The following is a 13291-nucleotide window of genomic DNA, read 5'->3' as shown; positions in this document are numbered from 1 at the left end:
CATGTGTCAAAGTTAATACACTATTCACACAAAAACAATGTGAAAGTTCGAACATACTCTCACACATTTTACACAAAAACATATTTCACACATAGATTGTTCAAACAACTTTACACATACAAAATGACTACCAAATTTTAAACATGCACAAAGCTAGTTTACTTCACACATGGAGTTTGTTCAAACATGTTAAAGTATAAATACACAAAAGTGATATCATGCCTAATTTAAACATGTTTCAAAAAAAGTTACTTTAATAATAAATAAAGTAAACACTTTTAAGTTCAAACATGTCAAGGTACAAATATGTAGAATATGAATAACAAAGTTCAAACACACATGCACATGCCAAAGTATAAATATAAACAAAATGGTTGTAAACATGTTTCATAAAAAAGTTACTTCAAACACACAAAGTAAATAAACATGTTAAAATACAAACACACATTATGAATGTCAAAGTTAGTAGACTCTCCATAGTTACTTCAACCACACAAAGTAAACACTACACACAATGAATGCCAAAGTTCAAACACACTTCAACACTAAATTTCAAACATGCAACATAAATGAATGTCAAACTTAGTACACTCTTCATACAAATTAAAACACAAAAATACAATACTAAAATTTACACTCGTGCTTCAATAAACAATAAGTAAATCAATGTTCAAACACACACTTCACAAGTAATGGATGCCAAAGTGAAACAACTAAACAACAAATTTTATAGTCACTTTAAACAAACAACTAATATATGTCAAAACTCAAATACACACTTCATATAAACAATAAATGCAATCAAAGTGAATGCCTAAACGGATCAAATATAAATTAATGTCAAACTTCAAAACCATGTTTCAATAGACAATAAGCAAATCAATGTTCAAACACTACAATTATTATAATATTACTAGATTACATTATGATTGAAGGATATTGTAATACTTAATTAATTAAACTACACTAAAAATCACAAATCATTAAATGTGAATAAATTAAATTAAATTAAAAAAACATTAAAATTATGCAATAAAAAATATATTAAAAAATTAACATAGAGACACTAACACTAGACTGAAAAGAATGGTCGTGGCCAATGACCATTCTCCACAGTCTTGGAAGGAAGGGGGTCAATCTAACCCCTCCCAAATAAAAGTTTGGCATTAAAAAACAAATCTGTTTACATATTCAAAAATACAACATTTTCTTCAATTTTAAATATTACATTCATTATTTGACTTTAGCAGATACCCAAGCAAGCCTCCAAACATTTCCCCCAACAGTGCAAGTCAAACACTCCAATCAATTTACCTGCTAATGTAATATATAATAATTAAATATTTTATGATTAAAATAAAACTGACATAGAAAGCTTCAATAATGAATTTAATGAAGAACACGAATACTGCCCTATGTTACAAAATCTTTTACATACACCAAAACCTTCAAAAGCAAAACAAAAAATCAGATAATAAATCTTTATAATTCAGATATACAATTATACAAAATGATAGTCCAGAGAAAATATTCTCTAATCAACAAATATAACACTAAAATAACACTTCTCAATGCCAATTGTCATAAAGCATGCCCCACCCCCTAATTAATGCAGAACGCAAAATATGTTTACAATTCTTCTCTACAGAAATGAAAAAGCCATAGAGGATGGCAATGACAACGACAACGAAGTATTTGGAAACATATTGAGATACTCTTAATCTTTGCCCAGTAATATCCAGGTTTTTTCAAAATATTATGTAAGCGATAACCTTGGAAATACCAATAATATCTAAATTTATAGATGATTTTCTATGGTATTGTTTCTAGTGATCTCGCCTGTTGGTTGCTGTTGTAGTTGCTCCTTTTTTGGGGGCTGTTAAATCTATTGTAATCATCTTTATTCTAATACATACTGTTAAATGGTCCTATAGCTCTCAAGCAGAGTCAATCACCTCTGGCTCTGCCCTGTTCAGAGAATATATATTAAATAGTTGGCATATGATGCCTGGAATGTTAAACTAATTGATTGCTAGATATCACAGAGCTCTACTCTGTTCAGAGAAAAAATATTAAATAGTTGATATATGATGCCTTTTGAGTGTTAAACTAATTGATTGCTAGAGACTATGTAGAGGATGCCACATTTCATGCTTAAAAAAAGTAACGTAGAGGATGCCACCATATCTAAAAAAAAGTGATGTAGAGGATGCTACCATATCTAACTGATTTCAGATAACTTAGTTTAAATAGTCATTTGAGGTCTACCTGAAAAAAGCCATCCTCAAACAAACAATCATTATCTACACATTTATTTGTATCCTCCTGTGCATTGTAGATCATTATCTAATCATTAATCGTACCATCTACTCTTCTATCCATTACTGCCTCTGCTAAAAGTTCAAATTGATCTTAGATAAACATTAAAGTCATTTGGATCCTATTAAAATGTATGGCTAGTTGAAACTTGAAAAGTCCATAATGCGGGGTATGGTGATGCTGCATTTGTTCAGGGAATCTACCTCCCAAAAATCCCAGCAAATTGTTGAAAATTCCAAATGTCTTGGTTGCAAAAGATTTTGGAATGAGGATTTGGAAGCATAGAAACTCTTTTATCTGTACTGCTTCAATTTGGGAACCTGCAGGCTTGTGTAGTAGAGGATGTTTCGCTAACCTAGTGAAGGCTTTGGTCTGTGAAATATATTTATGCAAATCTCGTGCTGTATATATTGTAATATCTTTCTGTATTGACAAAATCTGAAGAGCTAAATACTTGGTAGTAAAACTGATTTTTAGAATCAATATTAGAGAATAGTTTGTAATCATTTGACAAATCACAACTTTGTGAAAAGGAGGTCTTTCTATTATGGAGGGTGTTATTTATTACTACTATTCACTGTGTAGGTAAGCAAAGAAAGTCGTCTGTTTCTTCTTTTATATTCTGATGTTGTATAAAGAAAACCTATTTGAACTACCAAAACAGAAACTCAATAGTCAACTAATAGACCTATACGAGGCTACCCTTTTAAATTTTATATATACCTGTATGACTCACTGGGAGGATATGTATTAACAGAAAAATTTGAAAATGATTTGAACCCACATGGGTTCGATCTATCTGGTTTTGAAAGAATGCATTGTTGAATCTGAATGAACATAATGAATATATATAATGAGACGAATTTCAGTAACCTGAGTAGACATTTTATCTATGAATATAAAAGCAGAATATACACAGAAAAATGCAGCAATTAAAAAAAGAATAGGGCCACTCTTCCTATAGCTGATTACTTAGATCTCTGTAAGCAAAACAGCAAAATGCTCATTAACAACTTAAGCGAGGTAAATGATAATCTGATACAAGAAAAGAAAACTAAGCAAGCAAGTAATGATTTGGTATCTGAAGTATAAAAAAATGAAATGCCTCTGCACTTTGAAAGGGTTTGGGCCTCTCAACCTCCAGCCATTATGGTTGGGGTGCGAAGGCGTGGCCTCTACCTTTGCATTCTCATTTCAATTCTATAGAAATCTCACAATTGAGACTGATGAGAAGAGAACAGAAAGCTCTCCCAAGTGAAAGGAAAACAGAAGTTGCTCTGTACCGGCTTTTGGGTAAGACTGTCCTAGGGAAGAGTATAGACCCATTGAACATGATTTAATATGTGTTCATCTATCCAATGTAGAAGCAATCCTAGTGGAGTAGGAGGCCATAGCAAAGTTCTTGGCCACAACTGAGTACCCAGAGAATTATAGAAAACAAGACAAATAGGTATTTTTAATACAAGTCTACCATTTGTACAAGATGAATAGGGATGAAATACTCAGAACAGTGGTCTCATGGTGTGGGAGAGAATCTATTTTAAAAGTACTCTCGCAGCATGAGAGGGACATTATTTAGGGAAGAACGCGAGGAGTGGCAAGTGACCATAATGGAGGAGCTGCCTCAAGGAAAAAGGTGTTGACAGGATTATCGTTGTCCACATTATTAAAGGGTGCACATTAGTATATTAGAAACTGCAATATACATCAAACTTCAGAGAATAGGAAGTCAAATGCAAGGGATGATAGTCCACAATAGATTGCACTAGCATTAGCCTCATTTACAAAAAGACCAATTGATTTTATGGGGTGTAGTTTCTTATAACAGGAACTTAGCACTTAAAGTGCGCAAAAGCTATCCCTTACATAAACTCTACCATGAAGACTGCTGTAATATTTTCCTATGATGTCATAATCACGAAGTTTGGAGGGCCAACAAGCGTAACAAGTGATCAAGGAAAGCACAAGTGATAAAGGAAAGCATATTGTCAATCAAAATAATGAGGAGCCGTTGAAATACTTGTTGATAAGTCATAACAAGAGACCGTCACAATAGGTGAATGGTACCCCAGAAGTATTCAACAAAATTTATGAGGTATGGTTAAGAAAGCTTCCCCCATAACATATTAGAAGCTCACAAAACATTACGCATTTCTACCTAGTTCATGATTTGATGACATAAAGAATCGATTGGATGATAATGAGTCCTTCAAAAAAGAGTGATAGAACTATAAAAACTAGATAAGAAAACATTTAATGTAGCATATGACCAAGTGCAAGAGAAGAAAAGGCAGAAAGCAAGGCACAACAAAAATTTAAGAACGGAGTTTGTATCATGAGATCAGCTGCTCTTATATGACTCCGAATTCAAGTGCCCTGGAAAGCTGAAAATAAGATGAATAGAACCATATCGTCTACAGCGACCATAAGAACAATGACTGAAAGACAAAGGACTAAAACTGTGAATGACACCAGGCTCATGGCCTATGTATGCTCCACCTTAGGAAATGAAAACAATTAGAAAAAAAGTAAAAAATTAGAAAAAAAATTAAATTAATAATTGATTTTTATATAACACAAAACAAATAAATAAAATAGAAGAAAAAAAAGAGCTGCCCCAAGTTGAAAACTAGAAATGATGGCCTATTGACACTACCAATTTGAAAATGAGTATATCCTTCGTAAGGCAGGGAGATGAAAACTTACAAGAGTGTCTTTTAAAGCTTAATTGTATATATACTCATCTTGCTGCAAAGGAATAAGAAGAAACGCACGAAATGGCCAGCAAATTGCTGCACCAGTCATAATACCCCAAGTTATAAGGATCAAATTTTAATATTTCTATTTTTTTCTTAGTCTATAAGATTGGATTGCTCTTACTTTTGGTTTTTTTAATGCACTTAACAAATTTGCAGGTTGATGAGTAATGACTAATGAGTTGAAGCCACCAATACATAAATGTGACTTGCTGTATCTAGATGGTATTTTAAAATTTCTGGTGCCATACGGGAGAGCATCTACCTCACTTAAAAGCAAAAAAACAGCTTTTGTGCAATATGCATGAGTTTGCAAAGCAATCACTAATCTAGGCATGTGGTTGGAGGAGAGCTAATCCAGCAAAAAATTAAGTGTATTACATATTGGGAAATGACTAAATGTGCTACAGAAACAAGGAGCTTTGTTAGGGTAGTTCAAAATATGGGGCAATTCATTCCCATTCTCCACAATAGCAGCATCTTTGTATGTCATTGCAGCAAATGATAAGATTTTTCACTAGAGTGAGGAACATACTAGTGCTTTTGATTTACTTTTAGCCTACAGCCAACCATACACCAATTCTTGCTCTTCTTCTTTGCAGCAACCATTTGAAGTAGAGATGGGTGAATGTGAGTATACAATGACAATGGTTTTATTACAAGGATAAGCCAATTTGGTATCATTCTGAAGTACCTTCTAAAATTATAAGAGACTACACCATCTATGACAAAGAAATATGTGCACTTCTACAAACCACTAAGAAAAGGAAGCATTATCTATTGGAAAAGGACACAATCACTCATCATCATAAACTCTTCAGTATTAGCAAGCACAAAATAAAATGCTGCAAGAAAGAGGACTTCATCCCTATCATTTGGGAAAAGTTCCACCAGCAACCAATTTGAGTATGCACACTAAGTGGCTCAATAAGTGTGACACTGGTTATGGTCACCTTTACTGTCACTTTGCATGGGATTTCTACATCATAATGAGGACACAAAGTGCCCTCATTCTACTTCACGGACCCTTTTGTAGTTATTTGTAAAACTATGCTTGATGTTTCCACGGATGAGACACTATCTAATGATACTAATGATCTTGCTGATCAGGGCATACAATTTTGTAGAATCTCAATTTGATGATTGTCCTCATTTCTTGAAGAACGTTGTTTTTTTGTTTGATCCGAATTCACATATAGATGTTTTTGGAACTATTTCATCGTGCGATCCACCTTGTCTTGTAGATCCTCCTCTTTCAATGGATACATCAAGGGTACCTACTATAGGCCCTCCTATTGTTGTGGAGATTCCTTATTTGTATGCTCCTTATCCATTTACTAGTTCCTTTTGATGGCAATTATTCCATAGACTGTGTTTAGTAAGTCTCAGCCACCACATCCAGTGAAACTTGAACTAGTTCCAGAACCCTTCCTATTCCATCCCTCGTATCATTTTTTGGAGTGCAAAGACATTTTGTTCAAGTCACCTCAAAAAATCACACAAGCTACAATCTAGATGAGTGAAGCAAGCTGGAATAGCGAATATGCTATCCAATAAATGAAGAAACATAAACACACATATATGTCAAATAAGAATAATATGTTTCACAAGAGCGAGATTCCAATAACATAAAAAGTTCATTCACAAATGAGAGCAAGAGAGGCTTATTTATAAGAAATACTCAAAGGAAGTCCTATCAAGTGACAACTTGCTTAGTCACCAAAAAGGAGACCAAGTAAGACAAGACTTGATAATAATAGACAATGTTTTCTATGAATATGACATATGTGGGTGAGAGAAGATGCTCCTCACAATGTGATGTGTACAAATCAACACCTGAGTAAGCTTCACTTGCATCAAACAATATTTCTTCACATAGTCATGGTGTGTATAACTGTGAATTTGGGAAGTTATTCCTTGGGGAGGTTACCTATTCCTTCCTCTCTTTGTTCTCTCTTCTTTATTTTAGCAAGGGTTAGGTGGGAGTGGGCAGGTAATTCTTTTGTACATGTATACGTTGATATTGCACCATATTGTCAAGACCCATTTTACCCAACTAGGTTGTGCTTAAGGGGAGGTGTTGGTGTAGTTACCTATTTATTACACTATAGGTTAAACATACTTGCCTAGTTTATTTAATTAGGTTTAGTTATGCTTGTATATTTTGGAATGTAAGGTTGTGCTTAAGGGGAGGTGTTGGTGTAGTTACATATTTATTAAACTATAGGTTAAACATACTTGCCTAATTTATTACTTAGGTTTAGTTATGCTTGTATTTTTGGAATGTAAGGTGTCATCTTCTTCCTTAGGAGTTAAAGTTCCTTTTTAGGAGAGTAAGGCATCGCCTCACTCGTTGGGAGTTACACTTCTAGGAGAATGAATTGTCATCCTCTTCTCTTCTATGTATATTTTATAAATGCAAATTCATGGCATTTATTATACATACTTCATGAATAGAATAGCTGAGTTCTGGTCCTTGCATTTTATGTCTGGCATTTATTTGAGCAACTAGGTTATTCTAAATAGCTTTAAGGCATTTGTTCCCAGGTGGAGATTTTACTCAATTATATAAAATCATGCAGATTTCTTCAACAAATCTATTTGGTGAACAAGTAAAAGAAGGGAAGAAAATAGCAATGGTAGTAGATATGCTATCTAGACCATAAATTGAAAGGAGAATTTCAGATTTGGCAATATTTTCATTGCTTGAGCCTTTCTCCAAGGAGAAATATGGGAAAGAATATGCTCAAGATGCAAATTTTGAGGAGATATCAGCAAGTGAATACAAAAGAAGTAGATATCTCTACCTCGTAGATGGGCTGAAATACAAGTTGGAAAAACTATATGTCACAAAGAAGGAAGGACTCCTACTTATGAGGAAAGCACATATTTTAAAAGTTTCAGATCACTTGTGTGTTGGCCAAAGCATAGCAAATTTGCAAACGTGTATTAACCTAAAATGCAAAAAGCCTCAAAATCATTAGGGAATGCATGTTGTGCCATATGGGAAAGCCTGAAGTTAGGAAAGAAGGTTGTATGTGCCCTTTCATGTACTTACTAGAACGTGGAAGAGTGTTCCACATGGATTTTGAGAAAGGTTTTCCCATGCCAAAGTATGGACATAACTATTTGCATGTTGTTGTAGATAGATTCAACAAGCTGTGTGTTTTAATTCTGTGTAAGAAAGCAATCAAGAGGCATGATGGAATTAAGTTATTATTTAATAATGTTGGGTGCATTTTGGTTGGCCTAAGCCTATCGTATCAAAAACATAGATTCAAGATTTTTCAGAAGATTTGGACGACCTCAATATCAAGCTCAAAACACAACCTTCCATCCTCAAACCAATAGATAAAAATAAGTTGTAAACAATAGAGGATGTGTGTACTCAATAATCTATAATGCAAGAAAACTACTACCCTCTAATTGAAGAATTGTACTAAAGGAGAGCTTATGGCCGTAGTGTTGCAAAAGGAGGTCAAATAGACTAGAAGAGGACCAAAGAAGTCTTGGCAGATCAACACCAATGGAAATACACCAAGACAAGTAAGATGGTACCTCGAGGAGGAACTTGGAGAAACATTTCCACATCTCCTCAACTGTTAAGCTTTTTCTGGAACAAAAACCTCCATAAAGATCAGAAAACGGTGTGTTCAATTGAATCACTGGAACTCAATCAAAAACTAGAACTGAAATAGAAAAAGCTTTGTCAGTGACAAAACCACCAGTAACAGCAAAGTGGCAGTTGTGTTTATGTCAAGGAGGTTTTCATGGTAGTTAGCTGTGATGATTAGATATGTGGCATAGCAAATTTTTATGTGACAGTCACAGTTGTGTATGTGGTGTGGCAGTTCTGTAACTGTCATGGCAATGTTGTGACTGGCATTGCAGTTCTATAAATATAATGGCCAATTCATCCTAATAATTGTGACTAATTTTTCAATGCCTAATGTAGAGCTAAAAGCAATGACAATTATTGAGATACTATAGTGAATGAAAGGGCACTTACAATCTATTGCATATTGAGAAAACATGGACACATGAAAGCGAGTGCGTGAGAGGAAGAGTTAAGAATTCAACTGCTTGTAGGACTAGAACTAGTCTGGTGTGTAGAGAATCAGAATATGTGTACCTAGTAGAAATATTACCATATATGCCTCATCAAGAGCTCTTTCTAACTACTTTTGGTCAAAGGAAGGAGAAAAAGCTAGGCATTTGCCACTTCCACTTGGATTTCCCGGCACTTGGGTTTCCAGGTTAAAATCTATGTGTCATACTTGTTGAGACATTTGTTCTTATCGTGTCACATGTTCTCATTTTCTTTATGCTACTACAATATTGTTTCATTTACAACAACTTAAAGAACACTAATTCGAGCACCTTTTATATTTAAAATATAGCTCACAAAGCTGGATTCAACCCAGACTTGGCAGAGCCCAAATTTCAAAACTCAGGAAAAACTCGGAAACTTAAAAAAATACTTGAATTTAAATTACTTAAAAGACATAAATTTTATGCAAAATAGGTAGGGTTTCAATCAAGGCAAGGTTATTTACATTAACAGTCACGATTTACAGTCCCAAGGCACCACTTAAACCACTTGCAAGTTACAGTATCTAGCTACTTTTTCTGATCACAATTTACATTAAACAATCATGCTTTACAGCCACGAAGGCATCGAAGGAACAGTGGGAGTCTGCAAAAATGAAAAACAAACATGTTTAAGTCATTCTTTTCTTAGTATCGGTTTCCCTCCTCTGCACTGCTCCCAAAAGTGTACTGTACAAAGACCAATTGATTGTATGCAACATAAATATGTCAGCGTCTGTCCTCTGATCAATATATTTTTTTTGTAATAGTTGTTAATTTCTGTACAGCATCTCTGACATGATACCATAATGTGACAAATGTGGACTGCTCCTAAATAATTTCTACATCCATAAATGCCTAGAAACCAATTCAAATTTAGCAAAAATGGTAAGAGTGTGAAGAGGACTGTGGAACAATCTTCCATCTCTTTTTGTTAGAGGCCAATAGTTTATAGGATTTCGTGGTTGAGCCTTAATGTCTTACAAAACAGAGGAAACATACTATAATATTAATACATGTAATGTATTTGCAGTGTAAATTTGATGGCAGGGAAACTTTTAAAATCGGTGAAATTTGTTTACAGAGACCCAATTTATCATCCATTTCGTTCTCGCCACAACATGGTCATGGAACATATAAAAAAAATCTATAAAATAAGGCTTTTATGCTATGTAACAGACATTCTGACCACAATTTTGTCCACTGAATTCCTTGCATACAGGTGCTAACGAGGAAACCTAGCCATACCTGTAAGGTGCAGACTAATTTTATAAATAATTAATAAGAATTACTGCCAAAAAGTCTGCCGATAAGGGCTCCTGACAAATCTTTTGCAGCTATTCTGCCAATAATAAGCTTAAAGGTTAATTTTATAATAGGATTGTGAAACCCTGTGCATATTGGAAAATTCATAGTAGCACACTTGACAGTACCCTTCCCTGACAACATTAAATCCTACGGAGAAATCTAAAGAGGATGGAGAAAAAAGATGTTTATGTCGTTCAACTGAATGGATGGAAAAATTCTATACTATGATATACACCAAATTCTCTTATAAATAAACTATTTAAAACATTTAAATGCATGAAATTTCCACAATCCATAATAAATTGTCTTAATGACTTCATCATATAACTGTGTGAACAATTTTCATCAAGACTATATCCAGAAGCCATCAAGACTATTTCAAACATATCAATTTCTCTAAATAAATGAACTCATTAAAACATATAAATTCTTAAAAATGAAAGAAAAAAAGAAAGAGAGCAGAGTATAAGATGTACTCACTATTTCCTGGCAATATCTCCAATCAGCCACTCCAGAACGTAGAGTCCTTGCTGCTGCCTACCAACTAAAAAATGACGACCCACGGAAATTGGAAGATACACAAAATACTAAGAAAACTACAATTCAAACACACAAAGTAAATGAAAACGTCTGAATACAAATACAAAATCTAAGATCACAAAAAAATTGAAACCGAAAATTAGGAAAGCAAAACTCAAAAAAAGGCATGACCACACCAAAAACATACAACGGAAGGCAAATTAAACCAAAAAATAAAATGAACAATACAATCTGTCCAACTTCTCAAGTAAACCCGACCATATAAAGAAGTGAAATCCTGCTTTTTTACAACGGTCATGTAATAGGGCGTCGATCTGCTTTTTTTAACGGTCATGTAATATGGCGTCGATCTGCCTGTTTTTTTAAACGGGCATTCCAAATGGCCTAATTTGAGTGCCGTTAGGGCAGTTATTCCTAAAAAAAACTGGATTGAATCTGCTCTTAAAAATAGATTGAATCTGTTAGGGCACGCTCGCTCCTCTGAGTTGGAATGTGCGTAAATTGACTCCACTGGATTGAATCTGCATTTTTGGAAATGTGCCCTGAATAATCGGCATTGAGGCGTTTAGTGTTGAAGAGTCTAAATTTAGTGTATATTTTCTTTCTAAATTTAGTGTTAATTAAATTTTTTCAAGTTTTAATTGTTTAAATTTAGTTTAATTAAAAATTAATAATATTCGTTTTAAAGTGTTGTTTTAATTTTTTTATGGTTTAATCTATTTATAAATTCACTCATTGCTATTTTTAAAATATTTTATTGATTATTTGTTTAGTAATTATTTTCTATTTTTTATTTTTCACTTATTAGAATTTTCTTTCTCCTTTATTAAAATCATCATGGTTTTAGTTGCTTGTCCAATTTAAACATGATTTTTATGTCATGAGACACATTAACTCTTTTAGAAAAAAAAATTATGAAGAAATGTATTATTACTAATGATAAATTATGCACAACATAAAATAATTCATATTAATTAATAACCATTGGTGTTTAGATAATTTTGAAATAAATATTAGCTTTAAGAAATTAATTGTGAAGGAAATGTGTACATAACTCATAATTCTAATGAGAAAATGAGAATATTGATATCTAGTAGAATTAATTTGCTATATTCTTGGAAAATGATAATATTGGCATGTTTGTTGTTCTTAAATTCTTAGCAAACCTAGAACAAACTAGGGATTACTATGAAAAATAATCTATAAACAATTTTTTAGGTTCTTTGCCAAGACATGAAAAAATATCACGAAGGAAAAAGAAATATTATTATTTATCAACACAAATAAAATAATAAACCAAAACCTTTCAACTTCCTTGCCCATTAATAACATTATATTTTAGAAGTTTGTTAACACACTCATTGTTCAACTAAAAAATGTGTTTTAAAATTAGAAAATGCAACTCAAACTTCATTACTATGCATGAAGGCATGGAGACATACAAACAAAGAGGTGCCTTTATCTTTGTTCTTATCACTTCTATTTTTTCTCTTTGAAGAAATTCTTATACTTTTGAACCAAACCATCTTTATTCTCAAATTTAACTATAAGATTTATTCTAAAATTAAAATTTGCATATTCCAATAAATTTTGAATAACTATGCAATGCTATACACTACACTTTACATGATAATTGCTATGGATACACACCTCACACCTTTCAATGAATGCATGCACAAAAACAGTGTTGACCAAAACCTCCAAAGTCGAACACCATCCAAATAAAAAGAAAAAAATGTCCAAATGAATGACATACAACCTTGAAGAAGAGTCTAGATAACTCGTGTATCAACACCAATTAATAACAATAGAGGTTATACTCACCCTCCATTGAGTGGTAAACCAAAAACCATAATATTTTGTTTAAAACTTGTGTGGATGAAAGTGTGCGCAAATATGAATGATTGAAAACCTAAATTAAGCAATCTAAGCTAACACTAAATTCATCAAACACCTCAAGATTGAGAACGTTGTTAGAAAAGAAATTAGAAAACATCAAATAATAAAAATTAAACGCAAACCTCCTTTGATTTGATTGTTCTCCGATCAGATGTGTGCTCCATGACGTAGTGTGCGCTTAATTGTGCTCCATGATGCGGGGTATGTGAATTTGGATTCAAGATATGGGTATGAGATGATGGGATATGATTATGAAATTCAACATGATAACGGTTGCTAAAAAACATGGATGAAAATGTTGCATTACGAGGTTACGGATAATGAAAGTGGATCCATTGCTTAAAAAAGAGGGGGGTTTAAATAGAAATTGGAAGGAGAGG

At 33.2% G+C, this 13291-nt stretch overlaps 1 long non-coding RNA gene across 2 annotated transcripts; it reads right to left on the bottom strand.

Moving 5' to 3' along the window:
* Positions 1-1003: 1003 nt before the first annotated feature.
* Positions 1004-11581, bottom strand: LOC131063628 (uncharacterized). 2 transcript variants are annotated; one of them, XR_009111105.2, is made up of 2 exons: positions 10953-11581; positions 1004-1314 (listed from the first exon to the last, which is right to left on the bottom strand). It is a non-coding gene; the product is annotated as an uncharacterized LOC131063628 (long non-coding RNA). The 2 variants fall into 2 exon arrangements; XR_009111106.2 differs by lacking the exon at positions 1004-1314 and adding an exon at positions 9607-9854.
* Positions 11582-13291: the final 1710 nt, after the last annotated feature.

Source organism: Cryptomeria japonica, chromosome 4 (genome assembly GCF_030272615.1).
Source record: "Cryptomeria japonica chromosome 4, Sugi_1.0, whole genome shotgun sequence".
In the NCBI taxonomy this organism is placed as follows: domain Eukaryota; kingdom Viridiplantae; phylum Streptophyta; class Pinopsida; order Cupressales; family Cupressaceae; genus Cryptomeria; species Cryptomeria japonica.
Note: the sequence above shows the minus strand (reverse complement) of the source record. Positions and strands in the feature narration are given on the sequence as shown.